We start from the raw sequence: 12,340 nt of genomic DNA on the forward strand, positions 1-12,340 counted from the left end.
CCTCTCTCCCCAGGACTACTCCTCCTATTATACTCCTCTCTCCCCAGGACTACTCCTCCTATTATCCTCCTCTCCCCCCAGGACTCCTCCTCCTATTATACTCCTCTCTCTCCCCAGGACTACTCCTCCTATTATACTCATCTCTCCCCAGGACTACTCCTCCTATTATACTCCTCTCTCCCCAGGACTACTCCTCCTATTATACTCCTCTCTCCCCAGGACTACTCCTCCTATTATCCTCCTCTCTCCCCAGGACTACTCCTCCTATTATACTCCTCTCTCCCCAGGACTACTCCTCCTATTATGCTCCTCTCCCCCCAGGACTACTCCTCCTATTATGCTCCTCTCCCCCCAGGACTACTCCTCCTATTATCCTCTTCACCTCCAGGACTACTCCTCCTATTATACTCCTCACCTCCAGGACTACTCCTCCTATTATACTCCTCTCCCCCCAGGATCTACTCCTCTAACACACACACACACTGCACAAAACATACCTCCCCCAAAACACACACACACACGCCCCACATCCACATCCACACAAACCGCACAACACACAGCACCACACACACACACAACGCTGCAGACACATAGCGCTCCACAAACAACGCAACACACAACGCAACAAACAAACAACACCGCTCTCACCCCCCGCTACACCCAGACAACACCCAGAACATTTACAGCGCCCTACACAAACACTTGGCAACTACATACAATAACATCTATATATATATATATATATAACAAAAATCATACATTAACTACACAATTTTAGAATACCCGATGCGTTAGAATCGGGCCACCATCTACTGTATCATAAAAACTTACATTTTATAGTAGCCCACCACTCAATGGTACCTTATAGCTACCTCTTTCTCATGAGACTGTAATACACACAGTGCACTTTACACATTTGGCTACCTCATACATATTTACCTCATTTAGTGTTATTAATAACGTGCTGTGCACTTTTAGACATTTATCTGTGACTCCCTGGACTAGCCAGGTAGTCACAGGTAGACCCCCTGCACAAACACAAGCCCATAATAAGGTGACAGCAGCCAACCTACAAACCCTAGTCACTTCCCTTTAGGGTTTGATGTTCACACCAGGGGGGCAGAGCCAGGCGGTTGGCCACACCCACCGAGGAGTTCACAGGCCCTGATGCAGGAAAAACAAGTAGATTAGATCAGTTTGACAGTGAAGTGGAATGGAGTTCAAGTGCAGACCTGTGTCCAGGTCTGCCACAGTCTAACACCAGGTGTCTGGGTTGGAGCCCAGTCACCTCTGGCAAGGAGGCAGAATGTGGTTGCCGCCTGCAGGAGCCGGGAGGACGGCTGGTGGAACCGCAAGGGACCGGGACAGGGTAGTGGCCTGCCGGCACGGAACCGGGGAGCCAACTGGAAACCGGAGCACCAGGAGGGGTACTCAGACCCAGAACGAGGTCCAGAAGCCACTAGACCATGTCGAATTCACTGATTGAGGTCTGGACCTTAGGTCCTTTCCTGTCCCAAGACCCGAAGTACGGCAACAGCCCACCGAGGGGGATAGAAAGCCACTGCACAGGCAGAGAGATCCCACGGGCCAGCGCCTGCGGGCAAACGGGTTCCCCAACACACATAAAGCCGGGGAGCGGACTACCATTGCTGAAGAATAGGCAGTCAAGTTCTACAAAGAGGTGCAGGAGAAAGGCGGGAACCACCAACCTGAGCAAGGGGCAAAGCGCAGCCGGCTGCGTGAACCGACCACCATCCTTTTTGGTTTACCAGAGACTCTGGTGTATCTGTCATAGTGAGTACAACAGTGCCCTCAGGCCATGCACCGCACCACACCATCTTGCCCGCACCTCACAACCACCGGGCCCCGGGACCATCACCCCCAGACCACCAGGCTGCATAACACCATCCCCGGGAGCCTAGTTAACAGCAGCGGTGGTGCCCACATTCACCACAACCGGTAGGTGGCGTCACGAACTTACACTTTTAAACTCCACGGCCTCGGCCGTGAACCTTCCCCACCGAAATCCCTACACGTAGCACCAACTCCCTTTCAGAGCAACGTGACCCCTGGGTCCGGAGGCGCTCAAGCCACCCACCAAACGAGCCCAGACCCGAGCGGCTCGGCAGCCGGCCGAGCCCCGGGGTGGTACATATCCACCTCACTTATCTGTGCACGTCTTGTATATGTACTGTGCACTTTATGCTTATATTTACCTCATGCATACTTACCTCTAACTTCTGTGCACCTTCTCAAGGCTCAATAGGCAGCTTATCTATTTTGCTGTGTTATTACATTGTACATTTACCTTGGTGTACTGCTCAGCATATTGTCAGGCCCTTCATTTTGTTTACTGAGGCATCCTCTCTATTTTTTACTGCATTTTAATATGTAATCATTAAAAATATTTATTCTAATTCCTGTTGTCACCTCCATATTAGGGGATTGCTATTGGTCTCCTCTTTGATTATACATAGTTTGTTGTCATCAGCAAAGACTTACACTTTGGTGGCTCAGTGGTTAGCACTGCAGCCTTGCAGCGCTGGGGTCTTTGGTTCTAGTCCCACTTAAGGCCGCTTCACACGCTGCGATATCGGTACAGATATCGCCATCGTGCGTACCCGCCCCCATCGGTTGTGCGACATGGGCAAATCTCCGCCCGTGTCGCACAACATCGCCCGGACCCGTCACACTACTTACCTTCCCTGCGACGTCGCTGTGACCGGCGAACCGCCTCCTTTCTAAGGGGATGGTTCGTTCAGCGTCACAGCAACGTCACTGAACCGCCGCCCAATAGAAGCGGAGGGGCGGAGATGAGCGGGACGAACATCCCACCCACCTCCTTCCTTCCGCATTGTGGCCGGGAGGCAGGTAAGGAGAGCTTCCTCGTTCCTGCGGTGTCACACGTAGCGATGTGCGCTGCCGCAGAAACGAAGAACAACTTTGTTACTGCTGCAGTAACGATATTTGAGAATGGACCCCCATGTCGCCGATGAGCGATTTTGCACGTTTTTGCAACGATGCAAAATTGCTCATAGGTGTCACACGCAACGGCATCGCTACAGCGGCCGGATGTGCATCACAAAATCCGTGACCCCAACGAGATCGCTGTAGCGATCTCGTAGCGTGTAAAGCCCGCTTAAGGACAATATCTGCAAGGAGTTTGTATGTTATCCCCGTGTTTGCGTGGGTTTCCTCCGGGTTCTCCGGTTTCCTCCTACACTCAAAAAACATACTGATAGGGAATTTAGATTGTGAGGCCCAATGGGGATAGTGTTACCAATGTATGTAAAGCGCTGCGGAATTAATAGCGCTATATAAGTGAATAAATATTATTATTATAATTAATAACCATCTGGATGGGATTGAGAATAGAGAGATGTAAAAGAATTGGTCCTAGCACAGATCTCTGCGGTACCCCACTGTTGACTAGAGCCCATTCAGAGAATGTATAATTTACGACAACTCTTTGTTTCCTATCTTTTAGCCAACTCCTTACCCATCTGCAAAAGTTTTCCCTAGTATCTGCTTCTGGAGCTTCATTATAAGGTTTGTCACCAGATGCCAAATCCCATACAAGCAAATGGGGACCTGAATTTCTTTGCTGAAGATTGGCTGTAATAAGGTTGTAGTAAAGGCTAGCGGGTTGCAAAAGGAAGCATGTTTCCTCGAAGGTAACACAGCAGTTAAACTCTTTTCTGGGCCCTTTTCTGGCTTGTTCATTAAACTTCATGAATGTTCACCGCTCCCCCTCCCACTCTCTGAGTCAGCGTCTGTGATTTGTTGCACACTGTTATACATGCCCCCACCCTCTATGTCGGTATCTGTGAGTGGTTTCAGTGCAGTTTGCTGTATTGTAGTGAAAAAGAAATCAAATAATTTAAGAAAATGATGTGGGCTCCCACACTATTTTTAATAACCAGCACTGGTAAAAAAAGAAAGCTATGGGCTGCAACAATTATTTGTCAGCTTTAACTTGGCTGGTTATCAAAAATAGAGGGGATCTTATACCATTTTATAAAAATATTTAAATAAATAATTTAAGTAAACAGCGTTGGGTCCCCCCATTTTTTACAACCAGCAAAAGTAAAGCTGACTGCTGGGGGTTTGTATTATCACGATGGCAAGGGCCATGGTTATTGGCCTGTCTCAGCCTAAAAATAGCAGCCAGCAGCTGCCCCAGATATGGCACATTGATTTGAAGCACAAATTCTGATGTTTTACCCTGCGCATCCTGATTTCCCTGGTGCTGTGGCAATCAGAGTATTATATGGGGTTGATGATAGCTGTCATTTGTTCAAAATCACACCTGGCATCACAGCTATGATGTCAGCTCCACATGGTCATGTGGGGACTCCATTTAATTGCCCACCACCATTCAAATACCAGCACTTTGCTTCTTACCAGTCACACTTCTCTGGCGAAACACGAGTCGATTCACTGCCTTTCACCTATTGGTTAGCATATTTTGAATTTTGCAACACTGGGAAGGGATGGGCACCACTATAACACAAATAAATGAATAACAAAAAGGGTACGTGCAAGAAATTATCTGGAGACTGGAGCTACTAGAGAAAAAGTGCTTGAACTGCACAAGAACCAATAGAAAGTGACTCCACACAACTCTTAAGTATAACACCCACAACCTGACAGAATTCCTGCATTTATAGTTGCTTTACCTGGGTCATATTGGTCTTTCCTGTATCTGGTAAATATGTCATGTACATTTTGTGTGATGCTCCTAATAGATCATCTCTGTTAGATGTCATTCCTTTTTTGTGTCTCCTTATCAGCTATACAGGTCCTTCAGAGTTCTTCATCTAAGAGGATGACTCTGGGGGGTATGTTGCCGATCGGCAACAGATTTAACATGGGATTTTTCGTCTGTTGCCAACCGGCAACAGAGGCTTGACTCTGAGCTGTTGCCGATGGGCAACATGTTGCCGATGGGCAACAGGCTTCACTCTGATCTGTTGCCGGTCGGCAACAAATGCATTGTGATTAATTCAAAAATACCCAGAGTCATTTCTGGGGATTCACTCTCTCTCTATAATGGTCTCTATGGGCCGAGGGGTGGGGCAAATGTTTTAAATGTTTTTGTGGCGCCACGGGACGCACAGATGCTGTGGGAGGGGCCAATTTCGGTCCAGAAGCGAAGAAGCTCGAAACGGCAAAAAACGCGTCCGGAAATATGACTTCTAAAGCGGTCTAGGAGGAAAAAACGTAAAAAAAGCGAACACGTAAATCTGGCTATTTGGACACAATCAGGCCAAATAGCCGGCTATTATAACACAAATAAATGAATAACAAAAATGGTCCGTGCAAGAAATTATCTGGAGACTGGAGCTACTAGAGAAAAAGTGCTTGAACTGCACAAGAACCAATAAAAAGTGACTCCACACAACTCTTATGTGAACATTCAGTAACAAATCAATTATTAATTACACATGTGTCGCCCTGGACAAGCCAGGGGACACAGGTAACAACACACACACACCCCCCACCCCCAGCATTTCACAGCAGACATCCCCAAAGTGACCTGCTATCTGCCTCGGGCTGACACACCAGGTGGGCGGAGTCAGGAGATAGAGACGCCCACCCTGGAGTGAGCTGACCTGAGACAGGAAACAAGCCCAGTCTAGTCCTAGGAGAGGAAGAGTGAAGGTCTGCAGAGAGGCAGACAGAGCCAGGGGCCTAGGTTGGAGCCTAGGGCCTCGTACAGAGAGTCCGGCAGACGCTAGGTGCCGTCTGCAGGGAGCCGGGGAGACAGCTGGTGGAACCGCAGGTAGCCGGGGCTGGGCAGTGGCCCCCCGGTACGGAGTCGGGGAGCCAGCTGGAAGCCGGAGTGCAGGAGAGGAGTGCATGGAGGTGGAAGAAAGGACTTACACCATCAAACTGGGTCAGGGGAGAAACAACAACCGCAGCCGTCTGGGGGTACCCGTCCATCCAGCCGAGTGTTTTACTAAAAACTGTGTCAACGTCTCAGGCTGAGTGAGTACCACAGTGCCGCAAGGCACAGCGCTGCCCCCGCGTCCCTGCGCCCACCAGGCCCTGCACCTTCCACACCATCACTGGGTCCCGGGATCACCAACCCCTACCCACGGAGGGGCAACACAACACCTGGCTGCTCCGCATCACCACTCCCGAGATCCCCATATTGAGCAGCGGTGGTGCTACAAATCACCACAACCGTGGGTGGCGTCACGGACAATAAACAATCCCCACACCCAACAACCCCCTTTTCACTCATGGGCGAGGAGCGCCGCTAGAGTCCCCGGGATCCGGCTCATCGCTCGAGCCACCGATCAGCAGCAGGCCGCAGCAGCCGCGGCAGCCGGACCCGAGCAGCAGTGGGAGAGCGCGGTGTCCCCTCCTCCGCCCGCGACAACTTGGCGTCACGAACAGGATCTTACCGCTCTGCCGTTGGGTAGAGGTGCGCCTTGTGACCGCCGCAGGTATCCGACTGAAAATTTCCAGAAGTCGCCATCTTTGGCGCGAAAAGTTCCCGCTCGAGCGTCTTCCCCGAGCAGGAAAGGCACGAAAGTGGAGCCCCGCCCCCCCCAAAGAAGGAAGTGCTAAAAAGAAGCTAAGGGGGGCGGGATGGCGTCCGGCCGCATGTGAACCGCTGCTGTAGAAGCAGGGACGCCAGGACTCTGCCAGCATTCGGTTCCTGGAAGAGGCCGCCGCAGTGATGCACCGACCCGTTACCCCTGTTACCGGTAGCGGAGCCCGCAGCATCTGTGGGGGAGGACCCAGACCTGGGGTCCCCAGGCCTCACCTTTGTCACCGCCCTGCCACCGGCCCCGGCAGTCCGCCCGGCCGCAACGGCAGCGAAGTACCGGTCCCGTTGACCAATCTGGAGCCGCTCCTGGACTGGGGTCAAGGGGTGCTGCCTGGGCTTTAGGGGCAGCACCAAGGCTAGGTTATTTGGGTGGGTGACTGAAGGAACCGTTACCTGTTATTATTAAAAGTGTTGGACTGTTAAAGCAACGTTAAAGTAATGTGCATCCCGTTTTGGGAGGGTTGAAAATGCTTGTGTTAATGTTTTGATCTTTTGCAGTTTAAAAGAAAAATAAAACCAGTGATGGACGGGCAGCCCGAGGACGGTCTGCATTTTGCTAAGGGGGAATGTGTCGCCCTGGACAAGCCAGGGGACACAGGTAACAACACACACACCCCCACCCCCAGCAGTTCACAGCAGACATCCCCAAAGTAACCTGCTTTCTGCCTCGGGCTGACACACCAGGTGGGCGGAGTCAGGAGATAGAGACGCCCACCCTGGAGTGAGCTGACCTGAGACAGGAAACAAGCCCAGTCTAGTCCTAGGAGAGGAAGAGTGAAGGTCTGCAGAGAGGCAGACAGAGCCAGGGGCCTAGGTTGGAGCCTAGGGCCTCGTACAGAGAGTCCGGCAGACGCTAGGTGCCATCTGCAGGGAGCCGGGGAGACAGCTGGTGGAACCGCAGGTAGCCGGGGCTGGGCAGTGGCCCCCCGGTACGGAGTCGGGGAGCCAGCTGGAAGCCGGAGTGCAGGAGAGGGGTGCACGGAGGTGGAAGAAAGGACTTACACCATCAAACTGGGTCGGGGAGAAACAACAACCGCAGCCGTCTGGGCGTACCCGTCCATCCAGCCGAGTGTTTTACTAAAAACTGTGTCAACGTCTCAGGCTGAGTGAGTACCACAGTGCCGCAAGGCACAGCGCTGCCCCCGCGTCCCTGCGCCCACCAGGCCCTGCACCTTCCACACCATCACTAGGCCCCGGGATCACCAACCCCTACCCACGGAGGGGCAACACAACACCTGGCTGCTCCGCATCACCACTCCCGGGATCCCCATATTGAGCAGCAGTGGTGCTACAAATCACCACAACCGTGGGTGGCGTCACGGACAATAAACAATCCCCACACCCAACAACCCCCTTTTCACTCACGGGTAAGGAGCGCCGCTAGAGTCCCCGGGATCCGGCTTATCGCTCGAGCCACCGAGCAGCAGCAGGCCGCAGCAGCCGCGGCAGCCGGACCCGAGCAGCAGTGGGAGAGCGCAGCGTCCCCTCCTCTGCCCGCGACACACACACCTAAAACCATTGAAAGAAAGGGAAGTCATCCTCATGGATGAACAACCCTTAAGTATAACACCCACAACCTGACAGAATTCCTGCATTTATAGTTGCTTTACCTGGGTCATATTGGTCTTTCCTGTATCTGGTAAATATGTCATGTACATTTTGTGTGATGCTCCTAATAGATCATCTCTGTTAGATGTCATTCCTTTTTTTGTCTCCTTATCAGCTATACAGGTTCTTCAGGGTTCTTCATCTAAGAGGATGACTTCCCTTTCTTTTAATGGTTTCAGTTGTGTGTAATTAATAAATAATTTGTTACTGAATGTTCACATAACAGTGTATGGAGTAACTTTTTATTGGTTCTGCTGCAGTTCTAGCACATTTTCTCTGGTAGCTCCATATTTTTCATTTTATCATTTGTGCTACTGTACATTGCATGTTTTATTTATTTATATGCCATTACTTTAGTTGGGATACTATTGTTTACTTGTTGGGCCTATTTCTGTTACTTTACACCTGTTATACTGTACATACAATATGTGTTAAGTAACTATCATATTTACTGGTGTGCTCCTTTCTCTGCTATATTTAATTTGGTATTCTACTCTCATAGTGTCGCGGGCGGAGGAGGGGACGCCGCGCTCTCCCACTGCTCGGGTCCGGCTGCCGCGGCTGCTGCGGCCTGCCGCTGCTCGGTGGCTCGAACGATGGGCCGGATCCCGGGGACTCGAGCGGCACTCCTCGCCCGTGAGTGAAAGGGGATTGGGATTTGGGATAGTTTATTGTCCGTGACGCCACCCACGGTTGTGGTGATTTGTTAACACCACCGCTGCTCTGTATGGGGAGCCCGAGAGTGATGGTATGGAGCAGCCAGTTGTTGATGTGCCCTCCGTGGGTAGGGGTTGTGGTGCTCCCGGGGCCCGGTGATGGGGTTGGAATGGTGGACAGGCAGGTCTGGGGCCTGTGGAGGTGCAGGGGCGCAGGGGCAGCGCTGTGCCGCACGGCACGGAGGTACTCACTCAGCCAGTAAACACGACACAGTTCTCGGTAAACAAACAGCTGGTTCCACGGGTCCCTCGGACGTTTCACGGTGCTGATGTTCCCTGCAGTTAGCGGTGACGGTCTCTTCCCTGCACCTATGAAAGTCTCTTTGGTAGCGATGGGTCCCCACCGGTTACCCACTCATCGGCTTCAAGCTGGGCCGAAGGAGCCTTACTTTGCCCGCAGGCGCTGGCCCTGGGAAACTGGTGCCCTGGCGGTGGCGGTGTCTCCCCTTCACGGTCGGGCTGTTGCCTTCAATCGGGACTTGGTTGTTAGGAGACAGACGTCCCCTTCACTGACGGATTTGGCAAATTATGGCGACTCCTAAAGGCCCCTACCCTGGTGCTGACTGTTCTTCGTATACTGCTCCGGTACCGCCGGGTCACCACCCGTCCGCGGTCCTTCCAGCAACCTCCGAGCAGTCCCCCTGCAGCCTATCACCGCCGTCTGCTGACCTTGCTGTCTCAGTCCGGGGCACACACCCAGACCAACTTCAGGCTTTACTACTCTCACTTTTCTGTCACTTCAGCTTCTCTCTTTTTCTCCTCTCACTTTCACTTCCCTAGCTTAACTGCCTGGTTTTCCCGCCTCCAGGGCTGTGAACTCCTCGGTGGGCGGAGCCAACCGCCTGGCCCACCCCCTGGTGTGGACATCAGCCCCTGGAGGAAGGCAACAAGGATTTTAGGTTAGCTTAGATGTTCCTGCAGAGAATGTGGGGTGCATGTAATGTTGTGACCTGTGACCCCTGGCTTGCCCAGGGCGTCACAATAGCACTTGCTATTATCTTTGTTTTTTTATTTATCAGTTTAGTGCCAGAGCATTTTTATCCACGTGTCTGATCATCTCATGCTTTTAATGTTTTCTGAATAATTAATAACCATATCTTTATAATGTAATTTAGTGTTGTGCGTTTTTCTCTCTCTCTTTCTCTCTCTCTCTCTCTCTCTCAATTCTGGGTTGAAAGAAAGCTAAGTATTAGTCTTGCAAAGATGACTGCAACATTATTTGAGTAGTCCTTATACAATAAGTCATAATGCATATAGGAAATGATGGGTTAACAAGCAGATCTGAGAAACAGTAAATCCAAGTTGCAGAATTCATAGGTGTTTGAAGAGATGAGACAGCTTAAAGGGAACCAGTCACCAGGATTTTTGTATATAAGCTAAAGCCAGTGCTATACTGGCACTATCAGGCTGATTCTCTACATACCTGTAGTGGTCAGCTCGGGTGTTTAGGTTTTGAAATCCAAGAAAGCTAAGTTTATAAAATAAGCAGCTTCTTGACTGACAGTTGCACTGGAGCAGATCATATATTCATAGTTATCTCCTCTCCCTGTTAGAATTAGCATAAGTATTATACAAATGACTTTGTCTAGCAGGACCTGTGGTGAAGTCATGTGACCAGAAAGGGCGGGGCCTCAGCCACCAGAGCTGGATACAAGGTCACATGGGTATGACCTCACACAGGTCCTGCTAGACAAAGTGAGTCGTTTGTATAATACTTATGCAAATTCTAACAGAGGGAGGGGATAACTATGAATATATGATCTGCTCCAGTGCAACTGTCACTCAAGAAGCTGCTGATTTTACAAAATTCACTTTCTTGGATTTCAAAACCTATACATCTGAGCTGACCACTACAGGTATGTATAGAATCAGCCTGATAGTGCCAGAATAGCACTGGCTTTAGCTTATATACAAAAATCCTGGTGACTGGTTCCCTTTAAGCTGTCCTCATCTCTTCAAACACCTATGAATTCTGCAACTTGGATTTACTGTTTCTCTCATCTGAGCTGACCACTACAGATATGTAGAGAATCAGTCTGATAGTGCCAGTACAGCACTGGCTTTAGCTTATATACGAAAATCCTGGTGATTGGTTCCCTTTAATTAGCAGGAAGAAGGAAAACTTCAAGTCAAATGGCTAAGGCTAAGTTCACACTTCCGTTGTTTTGCATCAGTCACAATCCGTAGCCTTGAGGAATTACGGTATCCTGCAAAATATTTTGCAGGAATCCTGTTTTTCCCCATAGGCTTTTATTAGTGACGGATTGTGACTGATGATGCTGCGTTGCATCCGCTGCGTTGCGGTCAGTCATTTTTTAACTGACCGACGGGCGGGAGCAACGCAACCTGTAACGTTTTTTGAGCAGCGCGATCCGTAGGATTTCACTGCGCATGCGCTCTCTGGCTCCCCGCCCCCGTAACCAGGATAAACATCGGGTAACCAAGCAATGCGCTTTGGTTAGTTACCCGATATTTACAGTGGTTACGGGTGCAGGGAGCCCGCGCTAAGCTGGTATCCAAGATAAATATCGGGTAACCAAGCAAAAAGTGCTTTGCTTTTAGTTACCTGATATTTACCCTGGATACAGTGTGCAAGGAGGCCGACACCTCACCACTCCGCATGTGTACACACACACACACTCACACACACACACACACACTCACACACACTCACTCACTTGTCCCCAGCCCTGTAGTCCCCGCGGCACTGACGTCCTCAGCTCCACGGCCCCGCTCTGCTCCGCCCCCTCCCGCTCCGCCCCTCCCGCACTCCGCATGTACATACGCATGTAGACACACACACACACACACACACACTCACACACTCACCTGTCCCCAGCCATGCAGACCGCGGCACTGACGTCCTCAGCTCCGCCCCCCCAAACTCCGCCCCCCGAACTTCGCCCCCTGCACACAACGGAGTCCGACAAAGAAATTCTTTTCTTTCTCACCGTTGTCATCCGTTGTACAACGCATCAGTCATATGCGTCAAGCAACGCATGTGACTGATGCAAAACAACGGAAGTGTGAACTTAGCCTAAGGAAGAACATACTAACTGAATACTCGGTCACCAAAGGTGCTTCTATGTAGACTTTAAGAAGCCACGGAAGATAATATTAGTGAAGTTATCTGAGCAAATTGTGAAACCCAGCATAGGATAACAAAAGGCAGTAGCCCAATGGTAAGGTGAAAGAGCTGACTCTGGAGTCAAGAGAGGTTCATAACACATCAGGAGCAACAGAGTAAACTTGATCGTTGAAGAAAATTTATAGACAACTAAATATGGAAGCTATTAGGGAATACTGAAATTGGAATGCAGTTTAAAATGGATAGTCATCAGGTTAATTTGTTGCTTTTTTCACTGGCCAATGAACCTTGGAACAAGCTTTTTACAAGCAGTGGTAGATGAATGCTTTTGATGGAGAAACCAAATGTATCATTAGGTGAGATTTT

This window comes from Anomaloglossus baeobatrachus, chromosome 7, assembly GCF_048569485.1.
Source record: "Anomaloglossus baeobatrachus isolate aAnoBae1 chromosome 7, aAnoBae1.hap1, whole genome shotgun sequence".
NCBI lineage: Eukaryota > Metazoa > Chordata > Amphibia > Anura > Aromobatidae > Anomaloglossus > Anomaloglossus baeobatrachus.